Genomic DNA, 12220 nt, shown 5'->3' on the forward strand with positions numbered 1-12220 from the left:
TACAGGCCACGGTGCCAGAGGAAGTTTCAATGATCTTTAATGGGTCATCACACCTTCAACATATCTCCCACCCAGTATCTCATACTCCCCAAAGCTGCCAACCTCACCCCCATCTCTGGCTGATGCCACAGCACTGCAGCTATTTGGCTCACCAGCCAGACAAAATCGTAGAGTCCTTACAGTGTGGAAGCAGGCCATTCAGCCCATCCAGCCCATCAAGCCCACACTGATCCTCCGAAGAGCTTCCCCTGCCCATACATTATCCCTGTAGTCCTGCATTTTCTACAGTCAATCCATCTAACCTGCACATCTTTGGACATGGCTCAGAGTCACTGGCACGATTATCCTGTTACGTTCAGCACAAGGTGGTACATACCAAGAAGGAGCAGCCAGGAAACTGGTAGGGGATGGGCATTCCCTCATCTCCTGCACCTATTGGAGGAGATGCTTCTTCACAGCTGACCTCACTGGGAACATTCCAGAAGAGGGCCTGTCCCACAGTGCTCCTTAAATTCCCTTGTGCCAGATTGTCCCACAACTGGAACCAACCTCTCAACTGGTCAAGGTCCCCTCAGGGTCCTAACTATTTCTATTAGGTCACCTCTTGTTCATAGAAGCAAGGAGCAGGAGTAGGCCATTCAAAGGCCTACCCTACCATTCAACTCAGGTCCCCTGTTCCTGATTTAATCCCCTAATCAATTATAATCTAGCTACTTCAGAAAAGCATTCAATGATTTAGCCTCAACCACTTTCTCTGGCAGAGAATTCCACAGGCTGGTTGTTCGTAGAACTGCTACAGTGCTGAAAGTGGCCAGTCAGTCCCTCAAGTCTGCATCAACCCTCCGCAGAGCACCCCAGCTAGATCTAACACTCTCCCAACCCACCCGGCCTATGTGCCTCCTGGACACTACAGACAATTTAGCATGGCTAACCCACTTAACCTGCACATCTTAGGAAGCCCACACAGACACAGGGAGAATGTGCAAACTCCACACAGTCACCCGAGGCTGGAATCGAACCCAGGCCCCTGGCGCTGTGAGGCTGCAGTGCTAACCACTGAGCCACTGTGCCGCCCCATTCTTCTAAGTTCCCAATGAAGTTTGATCAGCATTAAAACTTGTCTACACTTCCTGGGCAAGGGCTAGTGTTTGATAAAATCTTTCTTGAGGATTCTAATTCTTCGACTATGAATCCTTTTGTTGTCTCTAGCAATCTCACCTTTACACTTCACTCTTTCTCGCAGTGGCAAACTTTATCCAGCATTCACAACATCATAGATTCCTTTAAGAAATAATAATAAAAGACCCACAGGAACCGTGTCTTGAACACAGCTAACTAGAGAGGGTTTAGATAGTGTTAGACTAAAGGAAGAGGCTTATATAAGCCTTATATCTGGTATAATGCACCAGATCCAGGGATTGAGAGGATTTTAAAATCCAACAAAGGATGACAAAAAAATTGTGAAAGAAAGAGAAAACCAATATGAAAGTAAACTAGATAAAGGGATAAAACTAATTGTAAATCTTACAAGATTGTGAAAATGAGAAGACTATGAGAGCATACATCAGTCCCTTAGAGCCTGGACAGAAGGAATTATAATGGGAGTGAAGAAATGACAGAAACATTCGACAAACGCTTTGTAACGGGTTCATTTCATGGTGAAATAAATGAAAAGTTATCAACGTAACGTGAACAGAAGGTAAAAATAAGTGAGTTTATATATTTATATACTTTTCTTGTTATTTATCCATAGGATGTAGTGGTCACTGGCTGGGCCCAGCATTTATTGCCCATCTCTACCTGTGCCTTGAGAAGGTGGTGGTGAGCTGTCATCTTGAACAGTTGTAATCTGCGTGCTATAAGTAGACAGTCAATGCCGATGGGAAGGGAATCCAAGATTTTGACCCAGCGAAGGGCGATATATTACCAAGTCAGGAAGGTGAGTGGCTTGGAGGGGAACTTGCAGGGGGTGGTGTTCCCATGTATCTGTGCCCTTGTCCTTCTAGATGGAAGTGGTCTTGGGTTTCCTGTCTAAGGAACTTTGCACTGCAGCAAATGTGAGGTGATGCATTTTGGAAGGTCACGTAAAGGGGGAAATTATTCAATGAATGGCAGAACCCTTTGGATTATTGTTATGCAGAGGGATCTGAGTGTGCAGGTCCACAGATCTCTGAAGGTGGCAGCGCAGGTAGGTAAGGCAGTAACAACAGGCCGATGGCATGTTTGCCTGCATTGGAAGGGGCATTGAGTATTAGGATAGACAAGTTGTGCTGCAACTTTTTAGAACTTTAATTAGGCTACAGTTGGATTATTGCAGCCAGTTCTGGTCACCACACTACCAGAAGAATGTGGATGCTTTGGAGAGGACACAGAAAAGGTTTACCAGGATGTTGCCTGGTATGCGGGATTTTAGCTATGAAGAAATGTTGGATAGACTGGGTTTGTTTCACTGGAACACAGGATGGCTGAGGGGTGACCTAACAGAAGTTTATTAGATTGTGAACGGCACGGATAGAGTGGAAAGCAGGAAGGTTTTTCTCAGGGTGGAGGGGAGTCAATTACTACAGGACACAGGTTCAAGGTGTGAGGGGAGAAGTTTAAAATTGATGTGTGAGGCAGATTTTTCACACAAAGGGTGGTGAGTGCTTGGAACGAGCTGCCAGAGGAGGTGGAGGAAGCAGACACAGTAGTAACATTGAAGAAATACCTGCACAAATACATGAATAGGAAGGGAATGGGGGGATTCGGATCCTGTAAGTGAAGGCAGTCTTAGTATGGAAGGGCAAAATGTGTCAGCACAGGCTAGGAGGGCTGAAGGGTCTGTTCCTGTGCTGTAGTGTTCTTTGTTCTCGATGGTACACACTGCTACTACTGAATGTCAGTGGTGGAGGGATTGAATGTTGAAGATGGTGGAGGGAGGGCCAATCAAGTGGAAGGCACTATGTAAATATAGTCTCACTTTCTTAGGTAAACAACTGTTGCAAAGAAACAATAGATTCAGTCTGGGATTATGTAATGTTTGCATTTGGTAGGATCTGGATGTCCTTGCAGATGAATCACAGAAAATTAACACTTTAGGGACGGAAAACAATTTTGAGAAACAAACCCTTTTGCCAGAAGAAATGATACGATCAAATCAACAACTGATAGTTTCTGGTGCAACTCATCCATTGGAACTCCAGGACAACACTTACCAAAATAAAACAAGGAAAAGCAGATGCTGGCGATCTGAACCAAGTCAAAGCTGAAATTGCTGGAGAAACTCAGCAATTCTAGCAGCACAAATGAAGAGAGAGAAAACAGAGTGAACATTTTTGACTCCATTGACCTGTTCTGAAGAAGAGTTGCATGAGACTCAAAACGTGAACTGTTTTCTCTGTCCGCCAATGTTACCCGACCTGCTGAGTTTCTCCAGCAGCTGCTGCTTGTGTTAGGCTCATTTCCAAGCTTGCTTCTCCCCACTCTGCGCTAAAGTGGCAAGGGAGAGAACCCAGCAGCTTCCTCCCACCAGGAAAGCAACTGGAAGGCAGGAGGGAGAGTTCTCCCACCCAGAGATCAGTTGAGATCCTCGCTTGACCAATTGATTTCTCACCATCGCTGGCATATTTAGGTGGCAATCCATGTGAAGGTTGACTGCATGCTGAGACCGTCATTATCACAAATTCTCATGTTAACTCTCATTCTTCCTTTGACCAGATTCTGAAACTCAACAATCAACTGGTTAAGGTAACACACTGTGGAGCTGGAGGAACGCAGCAGGCCAGACAGCATCAGAGCAGCAGGAGAGCTGACATTTCAGGTCGGGACCCTTATTTCTGAAGAAGGGTCCTGACTCGAAACGTCAGCTTTCCTGCTCCTCTGATGTTGCCTGGCCTCCAGCTCCACAGCGTGTTATCTCTGACACCAGCATCTGCAGTTCTTACTATCTCTGACTCTGGTTAAGATGACAGGTTGAGAACATTAATAGGATCGCTGAGTGGTTAGCACTGCTGCCTCACAGCACTAGGGACCTGAGTTTGATTCCATCCTCCGATGACTGTTTGTATGTTCTCTCTGTCTGCGTGGTTTTCCTCTGGGTGCTCCAGTTTCCTCCCGCAGTCCAAAAATGTGCAGGTTAAGTCAACTGGCCATGCTAAACTATCCCATAGAGTGTGGGATGGATCGATTAGCCACAGGATATGCAGGGTAACAGGGATATGGTAGGCTTGGGTCTGGGTGGGATGCTCTTCAGAGGGTCAGAATGGACTGAATGGCCTGCTTCCACGCTGTAAGGGATTCTATAATTCTAGCAACGGTTCTCTCGTTTAACATAGAGACATTTCCTCTCACAGAGGGTCATTTCTCTTAGAAGTGTTCATCTCCATTGACCACTGGTTATTGAATATAGTTAAGGATAAGTGAGACAGAATTTGACCTTCAAGAGAGTCAAGGAGTTGAGGTCACAATCTGATCCTTTAGCGTGGTGGAACATACTCGATGAGCCAAATAGCCAACTCCGATTTCTTGTGATCTTAACACTGCGTCTATCTGAGGTTAATTGGAAAATCATTGGTTGGTTCTTTAGTGTCAGTCAAACACCCTTCAGCGCTAAAACCCAACAAAATAAGAGAGTTAAAGGAGAGCAATCTTGTTTTTCACCCAGCTGCGGCCTGGATTATAAGCTCCAGTTCCTGGAGGGCAAGACACTAGCTTCTTCTTGAAGTCGCTGCCAACTGATCGTGGTGGAGGGTGTCCAAGAGGGCATCCACATCCAGAGGATCATTAGCTGCCATTTCTGTCACCTCCAGCGAGATGCCACCAGCAAACATATATTCCCTTCCCCTCTCACGACAAGCCTTCCACTGGGACCGTTCCCTCCAGGGCACCCTGGTCCAAACTTCCTTCACTCCCAACACCCTCACGGCACCTTCTCTGAATCTGCTGAGATGGTGTAACTCCTGCCCTTTTGCTTCCTCCCCCCTCAATAGCCAAGGCCCCAACCACATCTTCCAGGTGAAGCAATCCATTACCTGCACTTCCTACAATCTAGTCTACTCCATTCACTGCTCACAATGTTGTCTCCTCTTCAACGGGGAAACAAAGCATAGGCTGGGTGACCGCTTTGCAGAGCATCTATATTCTACCCATAAAAAAGACCCTGAGCTTCCAGTTCTGAGGAAGGGTCACTGGACACGAAACGTTCACTCTGTTTTATTCCTTCACAGACCTGCTGAGCTTTTCCAGCAACTTCTGTTTTTGTTCCTGATTTACAGCCCCCACCTCCTCCCACCCACCCTCCTGCAAAAATTCTATCCCCTATTCCCAATTCCTCCGCCTCCGCCGCATCTGTTCCCACAATGAGGCATTCCACTCCCGCACATCCCAGATGTCCAAGTTCTTCAAGGACCTCAACTTTCCCCCCACAGTGATCGAGAACGCCCTTGACCGCGTCTCCTGCATTTCCCGCAACACATCCCTCACACCCCGCCCCCACCACAACCGCCCTAAGAGGATCCCCCTCGTTCTCACACACCACCCCACCAACCTCCGGATACAACGCATCATCCTCCGACACTTCCGCCATTTACAATCCGACCCCACCACCCAAGACATTTTTCCATCCCCACCCCTGTCTGCTTTCCGGAGAGACCACTCTCTCCGTGACTCCCTTGTTCGCTCCACACTGCCCTCCAACCCCACCACACCCGGCACCTTCCCCTGCAACCGCAGGAAATGCTACACTTGCCCCCACACCTCCTCCCTCACCCCTATCCCAGGCCCCAAGATGACATTCCACATTAAGCAGAGGTTCACCTGCACATCTGCCAATGTGGTATACTGCATCCACTCTACCCGGTGTGGCTTCCTCTACATTGGGGAAACCAAGCGGAGGCTTGGGGACCGCTTTGCAGAACACCTCCGCTCAGTTTGCAACAAACAACTGCACCTCCCTGTCGCAAACCATTTCCACTCCCCCTCCCATTCTTTAGATGACATGTCCATCATGGGCCTCCTGCAGTGCCACAATGATGCCACCCGAAGGTTGCAGGAACAGCAACTCATATTCCGCCTGGGAACCCTGCAGCCTAATGGTATCAATGTGGACTTCACCAGTTTCAAAATCTCCCCTTCCCCAACTGCATCCCTAAACCAGCCCAGTTCGTCCCCTCCCCCCACTGCACCACACAACCAGCCCAGCTCTTCCCCCCCACCCACTGCATCCCAAAACCAGTCCAACCTGTCTCTGCCTCCCTAACCGGTTCTTCCTCTCACCCATCCCTTCCTCCCACCCCAAGCCGCACCCCCATCTACCTACTAACCTCATCCCACCTCCTTGACCTGTCCGTCTTCCCTGGACTGACCTATCCCCTCCCTACCTCCCCACTTATACTCTCTCCACCTATCTTCTTTACTCTCCATCTTCGGTCCGCCTCCCCCTCTCTCCCTATTTATTCCAGTTCCCTCTCCCCATCCCCCTCTCTGATGAAGGGTCTAGGCCCGAAACGTCAGCTTTTGTGCTCCTGAGATGCTGCTTGGCCTGCTGTGTTCATCCAGCCTCACATTTTATTACCTTGGAATTCTCCAGCATCTGCAGTTCCCATTATCTCTCTCTTACAGCATCCACTGTTCTTTTGGTTTTTATGGATTTTCCAGTTGCCTACCACACCACCCTGTTCCTTGGCCAACATCTCGGTCTCTGGCTTGCTGCAGTGTTGCAGCGAAGCTCAGTGCAAACTGGAAGAACAAAACCTCATTTTCCACTTTTGAACTCTACAGCCTTCTGGACTCAACATCGAGTTCAACAATTTTCGGGCTGAGGCACTTTCTCCCACCTTCTCATCCCCAAGCCTTAAAACATCAGGCCATGTTATCACATGGTCCGCTATCACACAAAGCCCATTGTCAGCCACTAACAGTCCCCATTAATAGCTAATGAGTCTCCCAGGCTGATTGTTATCCACTCTTTTGTCAGTCCAACTGTTACATACATACAACGGTACAGCACAGTACAGGCCCTTTAGCCCACGATGTTCTTCTCTCTCTTTGGGCTCCATTCCACCTATCATTCACTCCTTACCCCCTACTTCCACCCTATCTTCTGCATAAAATCCGGAATTTTCTTAGCCACCGTCGATTTGAAGAAGGGTTGCTGGGCCTGAAACATTAGCTCTGAATTCCTTCCACAAATGCTGCCAGGTCAGCTGAACTTTTCCAGCAAATTCTGTTTTTCTTTATGCATTAACCCTGCGACCAAGGCAATGTTTCAGGGGACCTGGGTTCAAATACTCCTCACAGCAGGTGATAGTTTTTACATTCCCTGAAAACAAACAAAAAAAAGTGAGGATTTAAGTGTCTGATGCTATAACCCATCTGGTTCATTAGTGCCCTTTATGGAAGGAAACTTGCCATGCTTGCCTGGTTTGACCCATACGTGACTCCAGATCCACAGCAATGTGGTTGACTCTTTTAAAAAGTCCACAAGGAAAGCTGGAAATCTGAAACAGCGTCTATGGAGAGAAAGCAGAGTTTCTGTTTCAGGTCTGGTTCGAAAGAAGGGTCACTGGACCTGAAACGTTGACTCCTTTCACTACCTTCTGGGCAATAAATTCTGGTTTAGCCAGCCACACCAACAACTCATGAATGAATTTTTGTTTTAAGTTGAAATTGTCCCAGTGAGTGCAAGATGAAAGCAATGTCTTTTCCTTCCCAATCGAATTCAATAGCATCATAGACTTACACAGCATGGAAGCTGGCCCTTCGGCCCAACCCGTCCATGTTGACCAAGTTTCCTAAAGGGAACTAGTTCCATTTGCCTGTATCCCTCTAAACCTTTCTTAACCATATACCTGTCCAAATGTCTTATAAATGTTGTAACTGTAACTGCATCTACCGCTTCTTCTTGAAGCTCCCAGTGTGTGAAAAAGTTACTCCTCAGGTCTCTTTTAAATCTTTTCTCTTTCACCTTAAACCTATGCCCCTCTAGTTTTGGACTCCCCTACCCTGGGGAAAATACTGTTGCAATTAAATCTATCCAAGTCCGACTTGATTTTATAAACCTCTATTATGCCAACCATCAACCTCCTATGGGGATTTCCTCCAGGTGCTCTGGTTTCCTCCCACAGTCCAAAGATGTGCAAGTTTGGATGGATTGGCCATGCTAAATTGCCCGCAAATGTCCAGGGATGTGCAGGCTGGGTGGATTAGCCATGGGAAATGCAGGGTCACAGGAAAAGCGTAGGGGATGGGTCTGGATGGGATGCTCTTTGGAAGGTTGGTATGCACTTATTGGCCCGAATGGCCTGTTTCCACGCTATAGGGATTCTATGATTATCCAGCCTTTCCTTATAGCTCAAAACCTCCTGTCCTGATAACACACATGGAAACTTTCTTTGCACCCTTTCCAGTTTAATAACAGACTTCCTATAGCAGGGTGACCAGAATTGTGTGCACTAATCCAAATTGCTATGGATTACTAATCAGCTCAGCATACAACTGCATCATATTTGAATAACTTGCTTCGAGTGCGGGAATCAGAAGCTTTATTGCTCCCTTTGCGCTCAGAGCTTAAGCAAACCGTTTCGCACGTCCGTGAGCAGCAGATACATCGCTCCCCACTTCTCTCCCAAGAAAGTACACTGTCAGAAAAAGCAGTTTTGAGTTTGCAAAATAAAGAGCTGCTGCGCACCCAGGTGATCAATTAAATCCAGTTGCGGGAGGCTATGGACCCATTCTGTCAGTCAGTTGGCTGGCCCGCTGCGCAGGACATTAATAAGAGGTTTCGGGCCTAGGATTCTAGGCCAGAAACATCAGCTTTTGTGCTCCTAAGATGCTGCTTGGCCTGCTGTGTTCATCCAGCTCTACACTTGAATTCTCCAGCATCTGCAGTTCCCATTATCACTGATAAGAGGTTTGCATTCGATTGCAAGGTGACTCATGTTCTGTCTCGAAAGGTATTCGCAAAGAGACACTGTCACCATGGCAAGAACACACTTTTCCTTACCCCTCTGATGGTATTACCTTGCCAGTAAAGTGGTCGTTTCTCTTGCCAGGGGAAAACGAAAGGTTCCGAGGAAGGGTCACTGGCCCTGAAACTTTAACTCTGTTTTCTCCTCCACAGGCGCTGCCAGACCTGCTGAGCTTTTCCAGCAACTTCTGTTTTTGTTCCTGATTTACAGCGTCCACATTTCTTTTGGTTTTTAAAGGTTAATTGCTGCTGGGACAACATACTAATGAAAAGCAAAAGGTAGAAAAAAGACTGGTTGAAGCTTAAAGGATAAACAGAACAGTCACATTTCCAAAGCACTACGCTGAATTTCTGTTAAAATTCATTTACGGGCATCGCTAACCATAGAGTCATGCAGCATGGAAACAGACCCTTCAGCCCAGCTTGTCCATGCCAACCAAACTTCTCAAACTAAACTAGTCCCATTTGCCAGCATTTGGCCCATATCCCTCTAAACCCTTCCTATCCAATTCGCCATCCAGATGCCTTTTAAACGTTGTCATTGTACCAGCCCCCACCACTTCATCTGGCAGCTCGTTCCAAACACTCACCATCCTCTGCGCGAACGTTACCCTCCAGGTTCCATTTAAATCTTTCCCCTCTTACCCTAAACCAAAGACCCTCGAGTTTTGGACTCCCCTAACCTGGGGAAGAGACCTTGGCTATTCACTCTATCCAAGCCCCTCGTGTTTTTATAAACCTCTATAAGGTCACAGCTCGGCTTTCATTGCCTGCTCCTAACTCCCTTTGAAATGTACATGCCAGATTATGGAGATCAGGTGGGGGGCTGGGTCTTGGTGGGGAAGGGGTGTGCATGCTCTTCAGTTGATCAGTATGGGCTCAATGGGCTGAATGGCCTCTTTCTACACTGTCAGGGTTCATGATTAATCAAATTGCACTCTAGCTACTTCAGATCTACCTTTTTTAAAAATACATTCCCTAATCAACCTTCCAGAGATGTTATGACTCATCACGAGAGTAGGTGGGACTTGAGCCTAGGCCTCCTTGCTCAGAGGTAGGGTCAGCACAATTGCGCCACAAGAACCATCTGTGAAATATCTATTGTCCTTGGCCCAACCACCTTCAGCTGCTTCATCACTAACCTTCCCTCTGTCATAAGGTCAGAAATGGGGATGTTCACTGATGATTGCATAACGTTCAGCACCATTCACGACTCCTCAGGGACTCAAGCAGTCCGTGTTCAACTGCAACAAGATCTGAATGGCATTTAGGATTTAACTGACCAGTGGCAAGTTACACTTGTGCCACACAAGTGCCAGGCACTGCCCAACGCCAGCAAGAACCTAACTATTATCCCTTGATATTTAATGGTATAACCATCACTATCAACATCCTGGGGGTTACCATTGACCGTATAATTATAAGAGCAGGTCAGAGGCTAGGAATACCGTGGTGAGTAACTCACCTCCTGACTGCCCAAAGCCTGACCACCATCTACAAGGCGTTGGTCAGGAATGTGATGGAATATTCCCCACTTGCCTGGATGGGGGCAGCTCCAACAACACTCAAGACTGTTGTTACTAAACCAAACCATCCATTATGATAAGCGACGTAAAGCCGGTCAAAGAGTCAGCTTTAAGGAACATCTGTAAGGATGAAAAATCAGCAGAGACTGAGAGAGGGAATCAGCTTCTGATTTGTCCCCCACCCCACTTTCACCCCCACTGACCACCACTTCCAAGCTCATAGACCCAACCCTGCACAGCTCACTTCTACCTCCTTCCCAATATCCATTGGTTCTGCCTGCTCCTGTCCTGCAGAGTTCCCCCCTTGGTTTCTTTTCTCCCTTTGTCCAGTCTCTTCCCACTTACAGCTGCACTACTTCTGACACTCCACGTCTGTTTCAGAATTTCCAGTTTGTGGGTCCCAGCGCTCTCCCCTTTACCACGAGCGTGCAATCCCTGTACGTGTCCGCCCCCACCGGGATGGTCTCAGGGCTCTCTGCTTCTTCCTGGGAAGAGGGGCCTGAACCGCCACCACCCTCCTCCTCTTGGCCGAGTTCGTCTACACACAGAACAACTTCTCCTTTGCCTTCTCCCACTTTGTTCAGGTCAAAGGGATTGTCACGGGTACCCGTGTGGCCCCTGGATATGCTTCACTCTGCTTGGGGCACATTCCTTCTTCCGGTCCTATTCCAGCCCCTCCCCACAACTCTGGCATATCAATGACATCATCAGTGCTGCTTCCCTCCCTCATCCGGAGTTGGAAAAGTTTATCAATTTCACCTCCAAGTTCCAGCCTGCCCTCACCTTCACCTGGTCCATCTCTGTCTGACTCCTCCCTTCCCTTCCTCTACGTCTCTGTTTCTATTTCTGGAGATAGACAGGCCGCTAATATCCCATACAAACCCACTGGCTCCCATGGTTACCTTGACTATAGATCCTCACACCCTGCTTCCTGCACAGTCTTCCGTTTCCCCCAGTTCTACTATCACCACCACTTCAGTTCTGATGATGCCAACTTCGATAAGGAGGCCTCCAGAATGTACACCTTGTTCCTCAATTGAGGATCCCCCAGCACTGTTGTTGACAGGGCCCATAGCCACATCTGACCCATCTCCCACATTTCGGCCCTCACCCCCTCACTTCCCTCCTGCAATAATGATAGGGTCCCCTGGTCCTCACCTACCATCCAACCAGCATCCACTTCCAAAGGATCATTAGCTGCCATTTCCACCACTTCCAGCAGGATGCCATCACCAGGCACATATTCCCCTCCTTTCCCTGGGTCAGTCTTCCACATGGACCATTCCCTCTAGGACACCCTGGTCCACATGCCCTTGGTTAATGCCTCATGGGTCAGTGAATTTTGGAAAGGAGATAGAAGTGGGCTGTGCTGGGCTGGTGAATAATGAGCTTGGAGACAGTGGGGGAGAGATCACCACCTGATCCCCATGCTCAGTCTCTGTGCCTTTCTCTGACCGCAAAAGGTGTAACTCCTGCCCATTTACTTCCTCCGTCCTCAGTATCCAAGGTCCCAAACACACTGAAGCAGTGCTTTACCTGAACTTCCCACAATCTAGTCTACGGCATTCGCTGCTCACAGTGAGATCTCCTCCATATCGGGGAAATGAAGCAGACTGGCTGACTGCTTCGCAGAATGTCTATCTTCTATCGGCAAAAAAAAATCCTGAGCTTCCAGTTACTTCCCACATCAACACACCAGCCTGTTCCGTGGCCAACACCTCTGTGTCAGGCTTGTTGCAGTGCCCCAGTG

Source organism: Stegostoma tigrinum, chromosome 39, assembly GCF_030684315.1.
Source record: "Stegostoma tigrinum isolate sSteTig4 chromosome 39, sSteTig4.hap1, whole genome shotgun sequence".
NCBI classification, from domain to species: Eukaryota; Metazoa; Chordata; class Chondrichthyes; order Orectolobiformes; family Stegostomatidae; genus Stegostoma; species Stegostoma tigrinum.